Source organism: Odocoileus virginianus, chromosome 23 (assembly GCF_023699985.2).
Source record: "Odocoileus virginianus isolate 20LAN1187 ecotype Illinois chromosome 23, Ovbor_1.2, whole genome shotgun sequence".
Classification (NCBI taxonomy): Eukaryota; Metazoa; Chordata; class Mammalia; order Artiodactyla; family Cervidae; genus Odocoileus; species Odocoileus virginianus.
Genome location: NC_069696.1, coordinates 29,005,576 through 29,030,764, shown reverse-complemented (window position 1 = coordinate 29,030,764; position 25,189 = coordinate 29,005,576). Strand labels below are relative to the sequence as shown.

At 37.1% G+C, this 25,189-nt stretch overlaps 1 protein-coding gene and 1 long non-coding RNA gene across 5 annotated transcripts in view; one reads left to right on the top strand and one right to left on the bottom strand.

The window, feature by feature from the left end:
• SOX5 (SRY-box transcription factor 5) overlaps positions 1-25,189 on the top strand; it is a 1,090,001-nt gene that overhangs the window by 382,240 nt on the left and 682,572 nt on the right. The window lies entirely within an intron of this gene.
• On the bottom strand, positions 13,440-20,114 carry LOC110130319 (uncharacterized). The gene is made up of 2 exons (XR_002311814.2): positions 19,091-20,114; positions 13,440-17,770 (listed from the first exon to the last, which is right to left on the bottom strand). It is a non-coding gene; the product is annotated as an uncharacterized lncRNA (long non-coding RNA).

Below are 25,189 nucleotides of genomic sequence, written 5' to 3'. Positions count from 1 at the left end.
ATAAAGTCTATTTTCTTATAAATATATATATATATATATATATATCTCCTTTAAGTTTTAACTTATTGTCTCCATTTTCTTTCTTCCTTTTGCTCCTCAATCCTCTTCTACTTTTCTTATGCCAACCTTTGCTAAAGTCATCAGTAACCGCCTTTACACTAAATCCATGTGGTTATTATCAGTCATTATCTTATTTGGCCCTTGAGTTCATCTAACTGCTTGAATGACTTTCCACTTCACTTAAACTTTTTTTCTCATTTGCCTTTTGCTGAATGAATCTTATTTTCCAGTGTATCCCCAAAATATCTTTCAAAGTGTTTTGCTCATAGCACGTGCTAAATGAATTTAGCTAGAAGATCCAAAACCAAATATTATAGTGTGAGACATAATGTCAAAAAGGCTACATAAGATCTGCAACCTGGCATTCTATAAGGGTTTATAGAAAAGATAAAGTTTCATAGGCAAAACAGTATTTGAGCTGAATCTTTAAGGGTGCGTGTGATTTTCCTAGCAGAGATGTTAGATACTGGCAGCGGTTAGTTAGTTGGTATATATTAATATATATACATTGTACATTAATATACATTAATATATTAGTATATATTAATATAATTATATATACATATATGTGTGTATATATATATGTATACACACATATTTATTTATTTATTAAGGTCCTGGTGTCTTAAGTGTCTTTTTCAGCTTGGGTTAGGTTTGGATACAGCACAGAGTATATATAAGAGGCGGATGGTTCCTGTAAAGATATGGTGGGCTTTTTACAACATAAAGAGACTTTACAATTCAAAGTCTGTAAAGAGGACTTGGAATCTCATGCTAGTGATTAGACTTAGTTCAACAGGACTTGGGGAGCCATTAAATTTTTTGTTCGGTTTTTAAGGGAATGTGGGTGGTGATTAGATCTGTGCCTTGGATTAATTAACTAATACAGTGGCAGTATGAGGTTGATTGAAAGGGGAGAAGCTAAAAGGGGATGGTGGGACATTATTGTAGTTATTAAGCAAGAAATCCAGAAAGTCAGGACCAAGATGGTAAAACCTGGGGACAGATAGGAGCAGAGATCCTAAGATGGAATCAGTAGGGTGCAATAAGGGATATATTTTAACCCTGAGCGATTAAAGTAAGAGTTTTGCAATTTACCAGTATAGGAAATCTGAAAAATTTTTGTCTTTACTTATGTATTTTTATTGATGGGAAGTACATGAAGTGTTTTGAGAGTCTGTACCTTTGAAATATCAATGTTGATATGTTGAAGATTCTGGAACCAGGCAGGGGGAGTTGAGGATGAAGCTCTATGAGATTAAACAATAGTAAAAGTTGCCTCCTTAGAAGAACAGTTTGGAATGAGGGAATAGCCTGAAAGACCAACAGTCTTGAATGCCACGTGGAATTTTGGAGAAGACCAAATGGAACAGTCGGCATGCAAAAAGCTCTGATGTTTGACTTGTAGTTTTGCTGCTTGACAAGCTACGTGGTTCTGAAGTAGGCTTTGGTTTATTTATTCATTTATTTTGGATCTCTGCACAAGTCCTGCCTGAGTAATCTGCAAATCATAAACACTAAGTGCAGAGTCAGTTGACTCCCTAGAATATAATCATTTCTGGATTATGGGACTTTTCTGATGTATTGAAAATTGTTTAGGTGTTCCTTAATTTGTTGGTTCATTCATTCCTATATTCTTCCTGTGTCCTAACCTATGGCACACATCAATCTTTTAATTATATTAACTTTTCCTCTGTCCATTCTTGACTAGAATTTTCACTGGCTCAGTTTAGCATATATTCTCCATAAGTTATAGGAAAAATGCTGATTGGTTTAAATCTTGTCCATCTATAGAATCACACCATCCAGATCTGACTGTGTCTCCTCTGTGTCTCCTCTTCCTCAAGTTGGTTGGGGGAAATGATGGAGAATGTTACTTTTACATTTATAACAATAGGAAATGCATTCATCGTGCTGATTCCCTCTGGATGTTTGTAGTGAAATACTTAACTCAGGAATGATTTAAATCATCCTCCGTAACAGTAGTTAAACACGCTGATGTTACAGAGATCTGACAAACATAGCTATTATCGTATGACTCCTGAGAAGTTTTTGGACAGGAGTGCCAGTTTGAAGAGGGGAGCTCTCTCCCTGAATGCTGAATGAGTGCTTGCCTGGGGTGTCCCCAGGAACAGTAGCTGACACAGGTGTTCGGCACAGTTGCTTACTGCTCCCCATCAAGTAGGATGGGGGGTTCTCAGCGCTGCTGGTTTGTGGCACTCAGCATATTTGGCACGCAGTCAGCCCTGGCTGCAGATTTCCCTGGGGAAAATAAAAGCCACAGGGAAGTCATCAGTGTGACCTTCTGCTGGGTAGTTGGCACACTGCTGCTCCACAGGAAGGCTTTCAGTTGTCATTTTCTAAACGGGTAGATATCAGGTGCTGATGGAGGCTCTCCATTCAAGGTGGGAAGTGGTGAAGGAGAGAAAATATTGAACAGAAGCTTACCAAATAATTCCCAGTCATGAAGATTAACACCAGCTGATCTGCTGATAAAAGGGATTGTTTTGTGTGGGGGGGAGGGAGTTTCTTTGGTTCTGCAAGCACAATTATAAGCTTTCCTATTTAAGTCTGACCCATCATATTGAAATGCTGTCACTAGTATCATTAGCAAGTAAAGTGTTGATAACATAGTCAAATGCACAGCAGAGTTCTGGCTCTTAAGTGTCTGGACTAACTCCCAATATTAGGAATAGGAGTCAAACTGCCATCACTTTTCCTGTGCTAACAGACGCCCTGCCATTAGCAGTCTGAAGGCAATTTTAATAAAATACATAGCCCTGCTGAGTTGGTCTCAAAAGATAAATAAGCAACGTAGAAAAGAAGCTTTTGTTTAAAAGTAATTATTTAAACTATGCATTACAGGTAATTTTCTTTTACCAGTAAGGCAAATGCTATCAGAATTTCAATAATGATTTGGTGGCACTTATCTAAATAATGTGATATTGTTGTTTCAGAGACTTAAAGCGTCGCTTTATTTTCACATATATACAGAATGAGGGCAAATTGGATCCAGGTATCAAGTGCATGTGTTTTACAGTTTATATTACATTTTTTTTTTTTGGGTGAACAGTGTTGTATTCTTGGACAGATTTATGGAAATGTAACAAGCTGGTGATAGAGTTCTGGGAACTGCAGACTTGACTTCCAAACACAGATTAGAACAGGAGGGCAAAGAACATCTTTTTATTTTTCCTTTTGCTGTCGGAAAGGGAATCACATTTCAGTTGTTTTTTTTCTTTTTTTAAAACTCTTTTAATAGGATGCTTGTACATAAACCACAGTCACAAGGGTGTAATAAATGTGTGCCTGTATCAGAGGGGCCAAAACTTTGTTTGCCAAAAGGTAGAGAAGTCTCAGAAAGCTTTTGAAGAGTCTCTTTGGAAACCATTTAAAGTACCTCCTTTCTTTCCCTTCTTAATAGTGGTACACTGGCCTGAGATCCATAATATAGAACTAGCTCTGGCCTTACAGAGGGCACAGCAAGACCTTACCTACATAAATGTGAAATGCAGACCATCAGGAAGGCTCCTATTTCTAAGTGCCAGTCAGGCAAAGGGCTTCCCAGGTGGCGCTAGTGGTAAAGAGCCCACCTGCCCGTGCAGGGGACTTAAGAGACAGATGTGGGCTCGATCCCTGGGTGCCCTGGAGGAGGGCATGGTGACCCACTCCAGTATTCTTGCCTGGAGAGTCCCATGGACAGAGGAGCCTGGCGGGCTACAGTCCATAGGTTCACAAAGAGCTGACGTAGCTGAGAATGCACGCAGCCAGACGAGTGTGCTTTGCACTGAGGCAGACCTCAATTCAAATCCCACTCAAATCCCAACTCTTTTCTTTTCATGATGTATCCGTTTTAAGTTATGCAGCTTCTCTAAGTCTGTTTTCTCATCTACAAATTGGGAATAATAATAAAACCAGCCTTGTCAGATTGTTACATGGGCATAATGAGACAATACTTGTAAAACGTTAAGGATGGTGTCTGGCACAGAGTGAGCACTTGGAAAAGATTTGTTTTGTTTGTTTATTTTTATATTAATGAAGTTCTAACACGCTTGTATCAGGAAGGTTACATGTTAAATATTGTGCAAGGAGTTGGGATAAATAGGTTGATCAATATATGGTCTCTACTTCAGAATTTAAATCTAATGCAAGACAGAAATGTTAGCAGGTAATTCAAATACAGTGTGCCTGCCACTTGTTGTTGTATTCTTATTGGTCTTGTGGACATAAAGGGGGCAGGGCTTAATCTTGACCATGGGAAAAATTTACTGTAAAATCTTTGTTTATTAAGCTTTTACAGGGATGATACTCTGTATTCCCACTCTGAGCTGTTGAGGTCAAAGCCAACTATTTTTTTCTAAGAGTAATTTCTCAGCTCCTTCTTTCTCTTCTTCTTCTTTTACATTTATGTAAACTTTCTCTTTGTTAGTACCATAGTTAGATGATACTTGTAGTCAGAGAGAAGAGATAAGCATAAATCAATACTCAAATGCTGCTCAGCACCTCTGCTAAAATAATTTGGAGGAACAGTTAAAAACATAGATTTTATTCTCATACGTTGCTGAATGGGATGAAAATTAGTACAAGTCTCTTGGAGAGGAATTAGATGATGGCTAACAAATCTACATATAGATACCATTGTGACCCAGCAGTCCCATTATTAGGAATTTATCTTGCAGATATGTCTTTAACAATGTAGAATCACATGCCCAAAGTTAGTCTTTGTGGCATTGTTTATAAATGTAAAATATTAAAAGTTATCTAAATGTTCATACACAGGAGAATAGTTGAATACATGACTACACTATGGCATCTCCACATAATGAGGTACCATGTAGCTGTGAAAAGAATAAATGGATAGAGAGTAATTTTCAGTCTATACTGCTAAGTGAGAAAAAAAAAAATACAGAAAAATAGTACCTAGAATTAAAGGGGAATAAGAAAACATACTTATATCTGATAATTGGGGAAAATAGGAAACATAAGTCAGAGACTCCTGAAATTGGTTGTTACTTACAGAGGTTGGGCTCAGTGAATGGGTATTGATAGAATGAAAATCAGGCAGAAATGCTGACAGAGGATGGTGACACTTTACCTGAGTATCCTTTTTCTTTTTTTTAAATAGCTCTGAGTTTCACATACTCAAAAATAAGTAAGTAATTAAAATGAGCTTAGATACTCAAGGAACCTCACATGAAAACCCAAAAAGTAGCAAATTGTGTTCATACGAATTACAAATGAAGAGGGTAGGGGGAAAAGAGTTAATTTGAGTAACTTTGTCGAACAGAGTTTTTATTTTATAATTTAAGATTAAAAAAAGAACTATTGTAGTCTTATAAGAAAATCTGTTTTTCACACAGTATAGATTAATGATTCTGTTTTTCAGAATCCGGGGTGAGAGTTAACATTTCTGAATTCTTGGTTATATCCCAGGCTTGTGGATGATAAGGGCTATTTTTCTCACCATAAAAGAAGGCTAGAATGAACCCTGTGATGTTGAATTGGAATCTGAGTTATCAATTGCTCATGGTGTGTGTTATAAAGAAATAATTGTGTGTGTGTCTGTGTGTGTATCCATTTATACATTCTCTATCTCTGTCTGTTGGGAGGATGTGAAAGCAATAATACCTCAATACTGATAAGTACTCCTAGTACCTAGATCTTGGTTTCTAAGCAGCATTTTCCAATAAAGGACACTGAGAACCCTTGTAGAAATGAATGATTTTAGGACAAGTACAGGAAAATTATATGATGAGAAACTGGAACATCTTGTGGTTCAAGAAAGTAGGGAATGACTTAAAAAGGATGGAAACATGTGGAAAGGATGTAGGAGTCAAATTGAAGTGGCTCACAATGGAATGGACTCATCTGGAATATTTGAGCAGGAAATATGATAATAATGGATTATACCCAATATAGTCCATGATGTTATAAAAATGTTGAAAAAATAATAAATGGGAGAGAAAGAAAAGCTCTTTTATAACAGTAGAATACCAATTAATAACTATAGAAGAAATGATGGAGATAGAAAATGACTATTTGGTAAATACCACATTAATAATTTTCACAGGCATGAGTCAGACTGGATGCTAAATCAGTGGTGAAAATCTGATGATAAATAAGATACTTACATAGTGTCCAAATATTAATGTATCTTCTGAGAATGATTGTTATTTACAAAGTAGACAGTAGCAACTTTAGAATGAAATGTCCTGTGAGACACCATCTGAAACACGTGATCAAAGTATCCCCAGTAATGAGACTAAGTAGCATCATGCGCCTCTAGTGTGACTCACTGAGAAAGGTACAGCAAATCATTTTTGTTATTTTCTTACCCAAAATGCATAATATGAATTGTATCATGAGGAAATACCAGACAATTGTAAACCAACAAACTAACTGAACAGGTCTCTTTAAAAGTGTCAGGGTCATGCAAAACAAATAAAAACGGAAATTGTCCCAAATGAAAAGAGACTAAGAAAAGCATAGCTAAATATCAGCTCATGGTTCAAGAAAAGGACATGAATGAGACAATTGTTGAAATTTCAATAAGGTCTGTATATGAGCCAGTTGTTTTCTGTTAATTTCTTGCTTTTGCTCATTGTGCTATGCATTTGATATTTGTTAATATGCAAGGAAGCTGGGAACTTTGTACTGTTTTTGAAATTTTTTCTAAATGTGAAATTATTTCAAAATGAAATGTTAAATTGAAAAATCCAAATTAAAATATGTACCTCAAATAAGATATATGTATATATTATCCATTCTTCTTTATTATCATAAAGGAAAGAGTTTTCTTTGTAAGAGGATATCATCACTGGGCTCTCAGAACAAAATGTCATCATTGAGTATCATGTATGTTGCACTGTGAATTTGGTCTTATTCTGTTAACTGTCTCTGTCATACACTGTGTAAACCTCGAGGGTACTTACTATGCCTTTGCATTTTCTAGTCTATTTGCCAATAAAATAGGGATAATGATCTTAGCACTATGATTTCTAACTATTCACATTGATGGAGGAGAGCAGAGATGTCAAGTGTGGAGCCCAACAACAGTGATTTCAAGGAGCATTCAAGTACAGATCAGGATTTAATGCCAGTGAAGGACCAAGTATCTTCTGGTAGGTGTAAAACTCCAGATTATAAAAATATTTCCAGAGAGGGAAGATAGAGCTAGTATATTTAGTTAGTGGATGTGTATGAAGAGATCAGTAATCAGACAAAAACTAGGAAGGAGGTACCAGCAGAGTACCTAGTGCAGCCAGCCAGTGGTTTCTGAGAGCCCAGAGTCTTAAGTTATTACCAGGGTTTGGCGATGATGGTGAGTTTGATGATGCCAGTGAGGTGGTGGTAGGACTTGCACATGCTTGATGACAGCATTATAGGGTTAGGATGAAGGCTCAATAGCAACGTGTGGTTGCATGGAGTTCTGTGTACAATCACCTTGTTTTCACATACATTCCTACTCAAAAATTTCATGTTTAACATCGTTGGAAGATGTAGGTGAGGAGATTGATTTCATTACCTATGTTTTTATCGATGAGGAAACCCAGATTCAACATTGCCAAAATCCTATAGCTAATAAATACAGAAAGAATTTGTAGTCTGGTCCAGAGCATTCACTTGAGTTTACTTACCTCCTTCTAGCATCAGAGAAACCCCTTAATATACATGGCATTTTTGCAAATAAGATTATTCAGGGACATGTTTTTCCTGATGGAAGAACAGATCAATTGATTCTCTTTTGATTTTTCAGAGGGATCTGTGACTTAAAAGACAATATAGATTTTTCCTTCCACACTAGTATACAATATGGAGTGGAAGTATTTTTGCCAAACTTGGAGATACATAACTCTGCTAGTAAATGTAGTCAAGAAGCATCATTATCAATAGCGTTTAACACAGAGATTGTAGGACTTGCCCAGAATCCCAAGAGTAAGTGCCGAAAATAAAATGTGAATTTGTTGCCAATAGTCAGGACAGAGATTATCCTTTGGCCGGATTATGAATTGTCTTCAGTGAAGATGGTTCCTTGATAGACCAGCACCAACCAAGGAGACTAGATATCTGCTTCCTAGGCTGGGTAACACTCACTGGAAGAGGATGGATCCAAAGGAACCTGAATAGCAAGCAGTGGGGTTCTGATGCCCTGTTGTGATGTTAATTAGCATTTTGACCAGCAGCAGCAGCAGCATTATGGTAATTTGAATAAAATTCTGTAGGGTTGCTTGAGAATCCTGGGAGTAGAGTTAGAGAAAATAGTACCTATGTAGAATGAAAAGCATTCTTACCTATGTAGAATGAAAAGCATTCTTACCTATGTAGAATGAAAAGCAGTTGAAATCTGATAGAGACCTTGGGATGAATATTGTGAGCATGTTATCGCATCCAGTCCCTGAGAGTTTTAGCTTCTTTAAGTACTCTGGGACATTGAAGAATTTCCTTCTGTCTTCCCTTTGAAGAATACTTTGAGTGATGTCAGAGTCTTTATATGACTGACATTTGCCAAAGAGGTCATGGTATCTGCTAAGACACACAAATATTGTTCCTATTTATGAATGTGTGTATTGCCATGACAGAATAGATTTAAAAAAAAAGTTATTTATTTCTTTACTGTTAGATCCAGAGTTCCTTCTAGAGAAGGGAGTGGCTACCCACTCCAGTATTTTTGCCTGGATAATTTCATGGACAAAGGAGCCTGGTAGGCTACGGTCTAGGGGAATCACAATGAGTCAGACACTACTGAGTGACTAACACATTTTCTGAGGAGTTTCTTGTCTGTTACATATATTTGACTTCCAAACCCAGGCTTTATTAAAGACTTAAGAGATTTATAAAGACCATATAAAATGTAAACTTTAGTCTAATCACTGATTTAGAGATTAATACTGAATCTAAGTGCTAGATGATGCTTACCTATTAATAAGTCCCTGATTTTCTAGACAAGAAATGAGGCTCAGTGAAGTTAAATTTTTCATCATTTTACACAGTTAATAAGCAACAGAGCCAGAAAATGAACCCAGATTTCTTGATTTCAGGCCCAGCTTTCTTTGCACGACGGCATGGTGCCTTATGACACGTATGAGATTAGAGCAAAATTATATTTGTTGAAATGCATGAAAAGTGTTGTGAGTCTTTTGTTGATGTTTTGAGAAAAGAGTGAATTTATTCCCTCCTTGATTATTTTTTGTTTTACACTGCAATTAATAAATGAATAATATCCTCTGCCTACCTCATATAGGTAAGGTTCTGTTAGGGTTTTTGTTTGTTTGTTTGTTTGTTTGTTTTGTGATGATCTGCTGATAGGCTTGGGCAATCCTTTTTTGTCTCAGAATGAATACATGCATACCTTTGAGTTGCTAGCACTTGGACTGCTAATCCATTAAGTGACTAACCTGAGAAATCACTTCTCTCCTGAGAGGTGCCCTGGATTGCAAATGTCTTTTGATAGTACTGCAGTGGTAGTGTAGGGATTTGCAACTGGCAGGCAGGAATTGAATTGCCATCATTTGGCTTTAGTAGGAGTTAGAGTCTTGTCTCCAACATAAGCATGAGCCAAGGTACTGTCTTCTTTTTTCTAATTTTAGTTGGAACCATTGGCACTGATCTTACCTAGACAGACTAGTGTTATTTCTACCCAGCACAATCTGCTGGCATGGGCTCCCTTCCAAGCCATGCAGTTGAACTTCTCCCCCTGGTTTACCAAACAGAGAGAGAGATGAATGGATATAGAGGACAGGAGCTTTCACCTTTTTCATTAGAAGCCATCCTTTCAGGCATAGAGATTCTAGGTTTAATTGGTTCGATGTATGACTCAGAGAGAATTGGCCCTTACGACTGAAAATTATGGTGTGTTTTAATTGTGGGTTATGAAATAACCATTCCAGTGTTTTGGCTCTGGGAAATGGCTATTGATATATTTAACTGCTCAAGGGTGGGAGGAAAGGTGAGAAGTGATGTCTACTCTCCAGCCCTCACCTGTTCATTCCTGGGGAAGATGAGTTGTACAGTTGTCCTGTCATGATCTCCAGTCATGGGCACCCATCCCTGGATGCATCTCTCAGGCCCTCGGTCACACTGGCCATGCTGAAGCTTCCATCTGCATCTCTTTATCAGAACCCGCAGTGAGACCCCCATCAGAGCACCAGCTTTCTCCCTCAGCTAACTCCCATGCCACAGCAAGTAGAGAGGGGACATCACAGCCTCCGCAACCTCAACCCTCTAGGTAGCCTTATCTGTGCCCTTTCTGCCTACTTCAGCTTGTCATGGGATGTCTGCTACAAGGCTGCTGTCTCACGGAGGGCCATTCAGAAAGCAGGCCTCAGAAAGAGGGGTTTATATCATTTCCCATTCTCACCCCAACCTAACCTGCACTTGACCTGTGGGAGCAGGAATGTGAGAGCCTCATTTTAGCATTTGAGGTCTCTTCTTCCTGGTGACTCTTCCAAATTAAAAGTGCCCATAACACTCAAATTCTCTCACTATTTCACATAAATAATGGTTTTCCATATGTAAAAGCAGATTTTTTGTTTCTGGTTCCTTGTAACTCATTTGAAAAACACTATATGTGGGATTCCCTGGTGGCCTACGATGCAGGAGACCCAGGATCAATCCCTGGGTCAGGAAGATCCCCTGGAGAAGGAAACGGCAACCCACTCCAGTGTTTTTGCCTGGAAAATTCCATGGGAGGAGGAGCCTGGCAGGCTACAGTCCATGGGGTCGCAAAGAGTTGGACACGACTGAGCGACTTCACTTTCCTCACTTTCTTTCTTACAAGGGGTGGGGGGTTAACACATAGTATTATTATTTCACAGATCATTATGCAGGAGACACAGTGGTAAAGAGAAGAGACACAGATTGTCCTCATGGAGTGCACAGTGAGATCACCAGAGTTTATTAGATAATATTGTTCTTCAGCATGATAGATTCAAACACGTTCACAAATATGAGATTCTAATAAAGACCTAGAGAGTATGTTTAAATTTTATGGAAAGGAGGACTTCAAAGTGTGTACCACATCCTGAAAATCTAGTTGAAAAATAGCAAATCCTTATCCAAGTAGAAAAGAATTCCATAAATTTATTATTTATTTATGGGCTTCCCCGGTAGCTCAGCAGTAAAGAATCCCCCTGCAAACAGGAGACGTGGGTTTGATCCTTGGGTTGGGACGATCCCCTGGAAAAGGAAATGGCAACCCACTCCAGTGTTCTTGCCTGGAGAATTCCATGGGCAGAAGAGCCTGGCAGGCAGCAATCCATAGGGTTACAAAGAGTCAGACACGACTGATACATATTATTGATTTATTTGGCTGTGTTGCATCTTAGCTGTGATACACAGGGTCTTTCTTGTGGAGCATGGACTCTAGTTGTGGAGCGTGGGCTCAGTAGTTGCAGCACATGGGCTTAGTTGTTCTGCATCATATGGGATCTCAGTTCCCAGACCAGGGATTGAACTCACGTCCCCTGCATTGCAGGGTGGTTTCTTAATTACTGGATCATCAGGGAAGTCCCAAATTCCAAAAATTCAAACCATCACTCTTCGCTCTCTCTCTGTCCCTTCCTTTCTCTTTAACACTGTTCTTTCCCCGTGTTGGATAGTCATTTTGGTAAAATATCTGGGGTCCCTGTCTACCATATCCTGTTGGCTGACTTTTGCCTCCGTTTCAATCATGAATGAGCTGCCCTCTTCTAGGGTGGCAGCCTGATACAATTAATAATAATGAATAATAATCATTAAACACTTAGATCTTGATTTATGGTGTCAGATAGATTATGTTGCTTAATTATCAGAGCAGCCCTTTGGGAAAGGTATCGCTATTATCCTTATTTTACAGATGAGCAAGTTGATGCAAAATAAGAGAGCAGGCAACCCTGAAGCACATACGTGGGCACCATAGGATTTTATATGCCACCAAATTCTGAGTCTCTATCGCTTAGGAATTGTATTCCGTTTCAAGTAACAGAGACCTGAGTGATGGTAGTTTGAACAAGATAATTTTTCTTTAACCATACAAGAGGATCAGATGCAGTGCAAGCTGCTTCACCATCCTTTGAGGGATCCGGACTCCCTCTAGTTTTCTCTTCCACCACACTTAGGCTGCATCCTCATTCTGAAGATCACAAGAGACCAGGTATGGCTTTAGCAGTGTAGCTCTATCTCACATCAAGGCAGGACATAGGAAAAGCACAAACAGCAAAGAACAAAGCGGCCAAAACAGTCAGAGCTGTCCCCTTCTAAAGGATTTTCACTGAATCGTCCCCCAAGTTCTACTTATATCTGAGTGCTTTTAGTAGGGTTCTATTTATGCATTTAACTGTTCTACTTGATTACTGGGAAGGCATATTGGATGGTCAGTTAGAGTTCTCCGCCATACTTCTCTATCTCCCTGACATGTTGCATTTTCCTATAGTGTAAGAATAGGAACAGGAAGTGCTTTAATTATTTAAAGTAAACCAAATTTTTCTTTCTTTATTATTTAAAATAAACCACATTTTCTTTGTTTCTTTTCAAACCAGCAATTTCTTTGTTTCCTCAGGACTCCTGCATGGTTATGCTTTTTTAAACACACACACACACACAAATGTATGTCTCTTGAATGGAAAGATATCCATCTCTGATGGGATATATTTCTATAGAATCTTCAGCACATATTTAGCACACACCTGCTTATAAGGAGATATTAAACTGGTCTGGAAATGGGGAACTGAGGCAACGTTACCCAAGTTTAGAGAAACTGTCAAGTGATTAAACCTTGCCTCCATCTTCCAAAATGCTAATTGACAAATGACTTGTTATAGGGATAGAAATGTTTTCCTGTAGAATAGACCATTCTGAGTTGTATATGTTCCATCATGTACCATGATGAAAAAAAAATTGCTAGTCAGAGTATTATATGCAGGAAGTAGTATGCTTTTGAATTTATGAGACTATAATCCCACAACCTACTTTTTCATTTATCCCAACATTTGAATAAAAACAAGAGGTTGACATTTAAGTTGTAAGAGAGTATTTGGTTGAAAACTACAGTAAATTGTAGTGTGGATATTTTTTTAATCTGATCCATCTTTCTTTGACAAAAATTTACTAGTGTTTTCTCTGCTACCTCAGTTTCTCCCTTTAGAAAATAAAGGATTTTTTGTAGTTTATGTCAGTAAGATATATTGCAATACAATGATAATTCACAGGAATTCTGACTAGCTCAGTGCTAATATGCCATGCAATTCTGTTTTTACAATCTGTAGTATAGAGAATTGGTTTATTATATCATTGTGAATGGGGTTAATATAAACTATTGTGATAAGAAATTGATCTCTAAATACTTTATATATAAGAACCATGTGCTTCAAAGTAAGTAGTACAAAGCTGGGACAAACCAAATAAACACTTATCAGTGGCTTTAAGTATGAAAAATATGTAAACAATTAGTTTGGCTACATTCACTCCAGATATTTCCTGAGGGTTTTGGGTTTATTCTTAATAAATACCTAACATCAGTGTTTCCTAATTTGGGTAACTGAATTCTTTTTAAGCAAAAATTTATAGACTTTTAACATTGAAATCAATTGTATATATTCTCATCAAATTTGGTTTAGCTCCATAAGAAGAAATTTGGGGAACTGTGAATATAAACTAGAGAGTTAAGCAGTTAGGATCATTTAGGTGTATAACCTTCTGTCATCCTGATTAACTGTTCTTAATTTTAAATGGGCAGGTATATTGCATCTTCTCTTTACTTTCTTAATGATAAATTTGCCTATGATTCTTATATATACAAAGTAAATATGTATGATAAAGCTAATTAGTATAAAATCTTTTGCTCTATTTATTTTACTATTTCATGTGAAAGTATTAAATGGGCCTAAATTAACTGAATAATTGTTAGCTCCTCTTAGTTTATATGTTAAAATCATGACTTTAGACCATTGCTAAGAATTTTTCGGCAACAGGAAGTGAGCTGGATTTTTAAGATTTGGTATTTATGAACAAGTTGGTTATTTCCAGAAATATGAATTTACTTATTTTTGAAAAGATGACTATTTTAAGTGTAGAATTTCACATAATATTCAGTATTCATGACCTGACCACATACATATTTTAGTGTTGTTTTCCATAAAGCAATTTATTTTAAGTTGCATCTAGTAGATAATTGATTTGTGTTTTAGAGATAAGGATCACTTAATTCTTATAATTGTCCAAAACATAATATTAAAGACTATATCATGGCCATTTCTAAAGCCAGCCTTTCAATACAGTTAAATCTTGCAATCACATCTACTACCTAAGGAATCTAAATTTTTTTTCTAGTCTATCAACTCCTATAGTTAACAAAAGAGATGTGTAAGAAGATAACTGTATTGATTAATTCAATTTCTGGGTTGGGCATAAGGTTGTAAATTGAGGATTACTCATAGAAATTGAATACAGAGAGAAAATATTTTCAAGTCTTTTTTTTTGGCATATTGACTAATACTGAACTCCTAAAACCTTTCCAACCTCACAGAGCTACAATAAAATTCTAATGGGGTCCTGAATGCCAGCTCTAGTTTTGTTGCTTATAAGGTAGATGTATGAACAACCTTTTACTAGCAGGATGTCTTTGTTTTAATTTCCATTGAAAAATTCGTGAACTAACACTTCAGTTCAGTCGCTCAGTTGTGTCAGACTCTTTGTGATCCCATGGACTGCAGCACACCAGGCCTTCCTGTCCATCACCAACTCCCGGAGTTTACTCAAACTCATGTCCATCGAGTCAGTGATGCCATCCAACCATCTCATCCTCTGTCATCCTCTTCTCCTGCCTTCAGTCATTCCCAACATCAGGGTCTTTTCAAATGAGTCAGTTCTTCGCATCAGGTGGCCAAAGTATTGGAGTTTCAGCTTCAGCATCAGTCCTTCCAATAAATATTCAGGACTGATTTCCTTTAGGATGGACTGGTTAGTTCTCCTTGCAGTCCAAGGGACTCTCAAGAGTCTTCTCCAACACCACAGTTCAAAAGCATCAATTCTTCAGCGCTCAGCTTTCTTTTCAGTCCAACCCTCACATTGATACATGACTACTGGAAAAATCATAGCTTTGACTAGATGGACCTTTGTTGGCAAAGAAATGTCCCTGCTTTTTAATATGTTGTCTAGGTTGGTCATAACTTTTCTTCCAAGGAGCAAGCATCTTAATTTCATGGCTGCAGTCACCATTTGCAGTGATTTTGGAGCCCCCGAAAATAGTCTGTCACTGTTTACATTTTTTCCCCATCTATTTGCCATGAAGTGATGGGACCAGCTGCCATGCATGATCTTAGTTTTCTGAATGTTGAGCTTTAAGCCAACTTTTTCACTCTCCTCTTTCACTTTCATCAAGGGGCTCTTTAGTTGTTCTTCACTCTCTGCCATAAGGGTGGTGTCATCTGTATATCTGAGGTTATTGCTATTTCTTCTGGCAATCTTGATTCCAGCTTGTGCTTCTTCCAGCCCAGCGTTTCTCATGATGTACTCGGCATATAAGTTAAATAAGCAGGGTGACAATATATAGCCTTGACGTACTCCTTACCCTATTTGGGACCAGTCTGTTGTTCCATGTCCAGTTCTAACTGTTGCTTCTTGACCTGCATACAGATTTCTCAAGAGACAGGTCAGGTGGTCTGATATTCTCATCTCTTTCAGAATTTTCCACAGTTTGCTGTGATCCACACAGTCAAGGGCTTTGGCATAGTTAATATGGCAGGAGTAGATGTTTTTCTGGAACTCTCCTGCTTTTTTGATGATCCAACAGATGTTGCAATTTGATCTCTGGTTCCTCTGCCTTTTATAAATCCAGCTTGAACATCTGGAAGTTCATGGTTCATGTACTGTTGAAACCTGGCTTGGAGAATTTTGAGCATTACTTTGTTAGCATGTGAGAGGACCACAACTTAGGGACTTCTAATATCTTAACGACTAAATAGCAGCAAATATATATTGATCTGTTGTCCCTGAAGTATATTTTTTATGTAAGTATATTTAACCAAACTGGATTTTTATCTGTATATTTGTATATGAAAGCAGACATCTCCACATATATATGTATGTGCTATGAAAATGTGCTTAGTCGCTCAGTTGTGTCTGACTCTTTGCGACCTCATGGCACTCCAGGCTCCTCTGTATATGTATAGTGTCCATATTTATTACACAGTAGTTAGTCTGTTGAGGGTTTCATCAGATAATAGGTTCTCTAATGCAGAAACTGTTTTATCCACATCCTATCACCCCCAACAGAGTATAATACAATGTCTTTTACACAATGGTTGCTAAATTAGTGGTTGTAGTGAATGGCGACCAAAAGAATACACATTTAATCAGAGAGAAATGTACTATTTGATTCTGATACAGGTACATGGGAAAGATGTCACTTAAAGAATGTCCCCATAATTGTCAATTAGAAATACTTTATTCTTATCTACTTAGATGGAAGCTAAGCTCTGCCAGTTTTATATAGTTTTATTTGTAATTGTGAACATGTAGAACCACATGAGGCCATCAATCAGAAGAGAGATGGAGGCCCAACAGAATTATTTCTGTAGGTAGCCAATTTTTTTTCAATCAAGGACAGCTGAAAGGTCATGATTAAAACAGTGATTTTCCTGAAATTGTAAGTAACTGTTAGTGACTGTTTTGCACAAAGATGTCAAAACTACTTTTTTTCCTCTGAGCAAGAAAATTATAAGTTCTTGAAAATGTTGGCAGTGCTCCAAATTTCACTTGCACTACTGTAATGTATTTTAATTACTGCACTTGAGTCAGTTTCTTAAAAAATATGAGGAAAAAATAAAGTAGTGTGATAGTAAGCATACATAGAGTATAAACAGTAGTCATCTAAAGCCTCCTTGATAGGTCCATACTCATTACTCAGAATTAGCCGAGGAGTAGGACTTAACAGTTTTTACCCAAGGAGTGTGCATAGCACTAATTCATAAATCTACACAGAGATGAGGAATGATACCACTGTGTATTTTAATTAGAATATGGCAGTGATATTTGAGATACTTAAGTAGTTTGTTTCACGTAGGTCAGTTAGCAAAGGCAGCCAAGGATAGCGAATGTTGCTAGTGATTTCTGTAGGTGGCCCTTTATTTTCTGAGTCAGAATTGACTCTGGTCCCTGGGTGGTGGCAGGGAGGACTAACCGCTGGCTGTCATCATCTTTCAGATGAGGTGTGGACGTGAAGTCCTAACCATTTTGTAGTCATTAAAGATTCCTCGGAACCTTAGTAGCAGAAAGGGTTTTAACCACGGTGTCCTGGTTAGTTTCCAAATCCGGTAATTGCATTCCGCCTTCCAGTGTCTTCCCGCAGGTTCTGTTTTTGTTTATTTGTTTGTTTGGGGTTTTATTGTTGTTTTTGCTTGCAGATATGGGGCTGTAGTTTTGGGGGGTGGATCTCTCGTTGGTTTTAAGCCCTGTGTGCTTTTAGTCTTCCTTAGGCTGTACAGTAATTGAACTGAAGAGTTTTGTTAGATGCACATGGTTTTAGCCTGCCTTAATGGTTTATGTTCCATCCTTTTTACATGGTTTTAGTTTCATATTTGAAGAGACACGTATAAAGGAACAAAAGAAAGGAATAATGATGTGAGGATCAACAGATTTTCTGACAGATACGGTCTGCTCTTTGAGATATTGTCCCAGTGTACCTCCTTTATCTTGGAGGAAAAGTCCAGAAGGCAGAGAAGATGAATGTCACTTGCTGGGTTTGAGGAGGGAATCACAAGAGAACATGAGAAGCGTTAGTTCACTTAGAATTAAAAACTGGTAAAGTTTCATTTGAGTCCAAGAATGACATGGTTCGTTTCCATGTTAAATGTCAATCTTTTTCTCCCATTGATAAGCTTGTTAAATTTGGATTTGTAAGGCAGAAGGATATGTCTCTGATTTTAAGAGCAATATTTTGATATGTCATAATTTTGATGGCCATGTTTTGAATTAGATATTTCACTCATGATCATTTTTTTTGTAATCTACAGGAAGATAAAATTCTATCAAATCAACATTTATTGGATGCCATCCATAATAAAAGAACTGCATTTGATGTATTACTCTTGAAGATACTTTATTTGGTCCAAAAAACACTGTATCAAGTATTTATCCTATTATATTCCTATTGGGTTGAAAGCATTTTCTTTTTTTTTTTTTTCTGGTTTTGTTGTTATTTTATTTATTCAACAAGGAAATGATAAAACAAAATTCAGAGTAATTTAATTCTAGACCAAGCATAAATTTCATCCATTAGTCTCAAACTTATCCTGCCAACAGCATTATATAGTAGAAAAAGCATAAGCTCATGTGTCAAAAGAGCTGTTTTTTAATGCTGGCTCTTACAAAGTCTATGATTTCCAAATGGGTAAGTTCCTTAACTTGTCTCAGTTTTTTTCATTGTGAATAGGCATGATTGTAATATTTTGACCTACCTACAGAAACAGTTTTAATCAAATGGAAAAAAAACACATTTCCTTTTGAAGTAAATGCTAATCTATAATATAGTACTTTCCTCACTAATATTATTTATATTTTAAAATATTGTTGAAGTGTAGTTGATTTACACTGTTGTATTAATTTCTTCTATATAGCAAAGTAGCTCAGATATATATATATATATATTTTTCATATTCTTTTCCATTATGGTTTTTCATAGGATATTGAATATAGTTCCTTGAGCTATACAGTAGAACCTCACTAATGTTTTATCTTTCATCATATTGACTCTACATATAATCCTCAATTAGAAATTACTCTTCATAGATTTTCTGGAATCTTAGTTTGAGATTGAAGCTATTCTGGGTTCTGTGTGGTAGAGCGATTCTCTTCTGTTATAGCCTCTCTAGTGTTCTTTTCCCAATACTAGATTGTTTTATTTTCTCATTCATCTTTTTACCATATCTAAATCATGTAAGATAAATAAATGAAAGACTATAATCCTTCTTTGCCAGGCCCAGTTAATCTGAGAGTATCTGGAGCCACAAGGAGTAGGTGATTGGAGCAGATTTTAGCAATATGGGGGAGCTCATACCTGTGAAGCATCAGTGACCTCAGGGTAGGAAAAAATCTTGTCAAACTGGCTGTGGGCAGTGCAGTCCTGGAGATAAGGGTGTCCTGTCATGACTGGTAACTCCATCAATATATATTAGGAATGATCAAAATGATAAGCTGGCTGTATCAGAGACCCTTGACAGAGGTAGCAGTCAATCCCAGGAGACTGTATTTTCAACAAGATAAAGAACCTGATGACAGAGATCATGGAAGCTAAGTGTGGATTCAGTAAGGAAACAAACACAAACATTAAGTTTACAAAACTGTGCTAAAAAGCAGGATTGTGGCAACTCAGACCTTGAGGTCTGCCTGGTTGGGGACAAGAGAGTGAAGTAACTCCTATCAATATCACTCTCTTTGGCTTTCCTGCTCTAAGATCTCTTATCAGCTAGCTCCTATCTCACTCCCAGATTCACACTGGGCAGGAGAAGAGAGAACTTACATCAATTTGAGAACATGACTCTGATTCTCTTCACTCTTTTCTTCACTTTTATCTCAAACTAAAAGTTTATTACTACCTTATTTTCTTCTGTTTTCCCTCAGCCATCAATTACCTTTTCCCTTTTTTTCTCTTGAAGTTTCTGTAATCATTGTACAAAAGTTGCATAAAAATTCATTGGTTTAAGACACATTGTAGCACTTTTTAAACATATAATACTGTGATGAATCTTAAATTTCTGTGTGCATGCTCAGATGCTCAGTTGTGTCCAACTCTTTGTGACCCCTGGACCGTAGCCAGTTAAGCTCCTCTGTCCATGGGATTTCCCAGGCAAGAATACTGAAATGCATTACCATTTCCTTTTCCAGGGGATCTTCCCAACCCTAGGATCGAACTCGCATCTCCTGCATTGGTAGGCGGATTCTTTACCACCTTACCACCTGGGAAGCCCCTTAAATCTATGACTTATCTTAATTTAATTGACTCATAAATTTTTTCTTGGTGATGCATAAAATATTGGGGTGTCCTCAAATCCTGGATGAAATACAGAGCTTACCTGAGTCAGTTGTTGCTAACAGTGGCTTCAGAGACAACCTGAATCATAAAGACATATGGTATAGCACATGATGTCACAGACACTGATTGTCACTGGGGCTTGAAGGAGCCACAGTAATTTGAAAAAATCCCCTGAGAGACTAAGCCACCTATTTGCCATCTTGCCACATTCTCATTATAGAGGAAAAGAGCTATCAGAGAGGGTCTGCACAGGAGGAGACTCCATACGGGTTTTTAAGAACTCTTGTCTTCAGAGCAGGATTTTTTTTGCATCTGACATCTTTCTCCTCATAGAATGTTATGAGTCAGTGCTTAAGTAATGCCTGTGTCCTCCTTTTATCTATGTACATGCATGTGTCCACAAATGATGTCCTGGTGTTTGGAAAGAAAAGCGAATCTTTTTTCTTTAGTGGGTTCTATCCCAGTACAGGAATTCTGCTTAGTTTCCTGAGATTGAGGTTTACTTTGGCATTTTCAATATTGATTTCTTTGGTCACACTATCCTCTAAAAATGCTAATCTTTATTTCTAAACGAAGCATGACTTTGTGACCAGGACAGTTGAATAACACATGGAACTTTAAATTTTTTCTCATTGCCTACCTGAAAACAAACAAACAGATATTTGCATGGTAATTGTATCATTGTTTAAAGTTTTGCCTTTGAATTAACATATGTGTTGTTCTATTACAAGTAGAAGACTTCCTTTTCTTATTGTTAAGCGCTTTAAGATATCTGCCAGTTGATATACTGAATGTTTGGAATGTGTCCCAATAGTAGAAACTTGTCTCAATTGTTCAGTTTATAAGTGGTCTCCAACTCTTCGTGATCCCATGGACTGCAGCACACAAGCCTTCCCTGTCCTTCACCATCTCCTGGAGTTTACTCAAACTCATGTCCATTGTGATGCCTTTCAACTATCTCATCCTCTGTTTTTCCCTTCTCCTCTTGCTCTCAATCTTTCTCAGTATGTCTTAACATTTGGGCAATGTCTTGATTTTGTTGCAGAAAGGGGGGCCCCTTCCATGGCCCAAAAGTGGGCTCTTGTCTAACACTTGGAAGTGAATTTTCAAAGGAGACATACGTGCTGACAAAGCGAGAGACTTTATTGGGAAAGGGTGCCCAAGTGTAGAGCAGGAGAGTAAGGGAACCCAGGGGGACTGCTCTGTTACGTGACTTGCAGTCTTGGGTTTTATGGTGAAAGGATTAGTTTATGGGTTGTCTCTGGCCCATCATTCTGACTCAGAATCTTTCCTGGTGGTACATGTGTTTCTCAGCCAAGTGGGATCCTGTGAGGAGGATCCTGGGAGGTAGTAGGACATGTGGTGTCTCCTTTTGACCTTTGCTGAACTTTTCAGGTTGGTGGTGGCTTGTTAGTTCCATGTTCCTTACCAGGACTTCCTGTTGTAAAATAACTCTTGCGAGTAGTTACTATGGTGCCTGGCTAGGTTGAGCAGTTTCAATCAGTGTTTCCTCTAGCAAGTTCATAAATAAAGCATATAAACATAAAGATTTTTTACAAAGTACATATACATAAAATTCTCTACACAAAGTTTTCATAGACAGAAAATAGTATATAGTATCATTGAAAAAGAAATACAGTAGGACTTGAGAAGTGAAAGAATGGTAAGAACTAGAATTGTAGACTAAAAAAGAGCAGCTATTTAATAATAAAGAATTGTAGGTTTTGATACTCTGCTTTTCTCAAAGACCAAGACCTTATCTGAAGGCAATACCAGGCTTCCATTGAGGGAGAATTGGATATTAAGTGAGACTTCGTGAAACTCCTAGGTGAGACTCTCCTAGGCGAGACTTGAGGACACTTGTGCTTACTTGGTGTCCTCGCTTAGAAAAACTACACACTCATTTTGCACTATACTCATAGTTGGTACAGTATTAGAGAATACTTGAAGTCACCTCTCAACAGCACCCCAAAGAAGTGTATGTATTCTGAATATTGGTGATTACATGAATGTGAAAAAGCGCTCTCTTACAAAAAGTAATTTCCGTAGTGTTTCAAACTTAAGAATTTAGAAAACAAATACAGTTTTATTTAATATGGAGAGATCTCAGGCTCTTAGGCCTTTGAAGTATTTGACAACAGGCATGTTCCTGTTTATTATGCTCTCATCATATATTTCAGCAATTAGAAGTCAGGGAGAGACCTTGGATACTGAATGTCTGTACTATTGGAGTTTAAGTTCACAGCCATCTCAAAGCCCTGTCTGCTGAGCTAATTTCCAATGATGTCAGTGAGTAAGAGGAAGCTGAGACATGTTGGGGAAAAGTTATTGTAGCAAAAGCAGGATGGGCTACGGTGTACTCGACTTAGGGTAGGCATTCCCTCTAGGTTTTCTGTCCTTGTAGATAATGTTTTCTGTGGAATATAACTCATGCAATATTATTGAAGTTAATGGAATATCATTTTCAGCAAATCACTTTTGGTTTTCGTTATTAAAATATTTATTCATTTGATGTTTAGTGAGCTATTAACCAGCATTCAAGGCCCAGTTCAAATGTCTTCCTATTTATAAAATTTTCACTCATTGTTTTCAAAATAGTATTTTCATTTTTCTCTTTAAAATAAATATATATTAGTGGACTGATCTTGTTTCTCCACACAGTCTATATGTAATAGATGCATTTGCTATTACAAAGAACAGAATACATTGGATGAGTTGTTAACAGTCCTTGACTATATATTTCTCAAAATATTGATTATTCTGAGAGCTCTTTATCATGTGTGAGTTTCCCGAAACTTTACTTTCTAAAGCAGTTTTTTCAATTTATTTTTAGCCATGGAATGCAGCTTGTGGGATCTTAGTTCCCTGACCAGGTTTTGAACCCAGACCAAGGCAGTGAAAGTGCTGCGTCCTAAGCTCTGTACCACCAGAGAATTCCCCAGACTGTGCTTTCTTGCTTCATCTTCATGCTACCTGTCTCAGGCTTTTTGCCTTATTCATTTAAATTCTACCTTAGGAAGTGCAAAGGAAGAAATGAAGGATTCAAATCACTTGCAAAAGGGGAGAAGCATTCAGCCTTTGTTCACTCCTGGCTTTTGATCATAACCATAATTCTCTGTAAGCAATCCAATAAAACTTCCCATTGAGTTGCATTTGTGTTTCCTTTGAGCTCGAATTTACAGACTACCATCAGTAGATTAAAAATCCATTAAAATCTATAAGAAAGCTGAAGTTACATATTCCTTTTGCTGTAGTAAAGATTTTTCTGAAAGATTTTACATTAAAACTCTGTTCCTAAGTAGTGATATTAATAGGTCATTTTAAAATCAAACTTGGCTTGTCCTTAAGGCATGGAACACTGCACAAGGGGTTGCTTCCCATATTCCATGCAATTGCATTTTGGACAGATGACTGAGACACAGTTGATTCTTTTCTCATGTCAGAAAGACAATGCTAGACTATTAACAAACAGCAGACAACCTCAAGGATAAGTGGTAATGAGGATAGTTGGCAAAGACCATACTAGGAAGGGGTGATAATAGATTCAGAGAGAGAGAAAGTGCCCAAGTAATTGTCCCTTAGATAGTGAGAAAAATGAAACAGGAGAAGGGATTAGAGGTCAAGGATAAAGATGTAGATTTAAACTAATATATAGATTAACAGTAACCAAAAATCACAATGACCAATTTATAGAAGCACTTAGATAAAGTGCAGACATGAAGAAAATGTATTCCTGTCTGTGCCTTTTCAAAGTGATGCTTTTCTTTGAATGTGATGCTTTATACTTTTTCTGCAAATTATCATGCTCTCAGCATCTTACCATCTTTGCAGATATTTAAGAATTAAATATAATGTTGAGATGTCATATCTGTTGCTCAGAAGGCAGCAAGACTTCAGTGGGTTAGAATGCTATGCTTCCCATTTTCTTGGGTGATTTTTTTCACCACCAAGTCTTAGATCAATCAATTACTCTAAGAAAATAAGTGTTTCTTCCTGTTATCTTTCTATTGTTTGTGATACCCAGATTCTTCTGAGTCATCCAAAGTAAAAGTCCTGGATACAATATCCTTATATTGGGTTGATTTTTTTTTTAAGCCAGAGTTTATTTCTATTTAAAACTGCTCAAGGCTTTCAAATGTCCAAAGCCCCAGGGATATCTGAGTTTAATATGGTGTTACAGTCAGTTTGTGAATGTTGGTTCATTCATTGCTAATGCCTCAGAAGAATCCAGGGAAAATTATACAACTTATATTTTTTCTTGTATTCTTCTGTGAAAGCTCTTGTCTGGTTTGCTTCCTATGAAGACGTTAATTCAGTGATGAAGGAAAAAATGCTGTTAATAAGCATTGTCTTTGCAAGGGAGAAAGGTGTATGGTCAGAGAAAAAACCATCAAAGCATTGACAAGTAACAATATTACTGTACTACAGAACAAATTGATCACACTATCTCAGTGTCTTGGGCTCCTAATTATGCTGAGACAATTCAGAATCCTCTTTCTCCATCTTCGCCTTCTCCACAGTGGTCCTATCTAACTGCTTCCAAGTTTGATGCTTCTGATTCCCAGATTACTGTTGGAGTTTTCCTGTACTTTTTACTTTTTATCAATATGGTTTACCATTTGTTTTTATAAATGCATGCCATGGTCATTGGAGAAATGCTAGGAAAAAAGATCAGAAAGAAGAAAAAAGTGTTGAAAATACAGCTCTCATTCTTCTATCCAAAGATGATGATCAGTAAGATTTTGGCAAACAGTCTCTTATTTTAAAAATAAATTTGTATAATAAAGATATATAGAGTATATTAATATTTTTATAGAAAATGTTTTATACTGTAATATTTTTAGAGCCTACTTGTACATTTCATGGTATGAACATCTTTTCATGTAGTTGAATATTCTTCATATTTCACTTTAATGACTGCATAGTGTTTTGTATTCAACTACATGAATATACCAGAGTTAATGTGTCAAACTCCTAGTTTTGGAGCAATTGGTCTTGCTTTTTCTTCCCTACTTTCTATTCCCATTTCCATTCCTAGAGTCAACACTCTCATCCTACCTTGCTGGGACTATTTTAATATTAATTGAAATGATTGCTTGTGTCCAGTGAACTCTCTAATCCTTC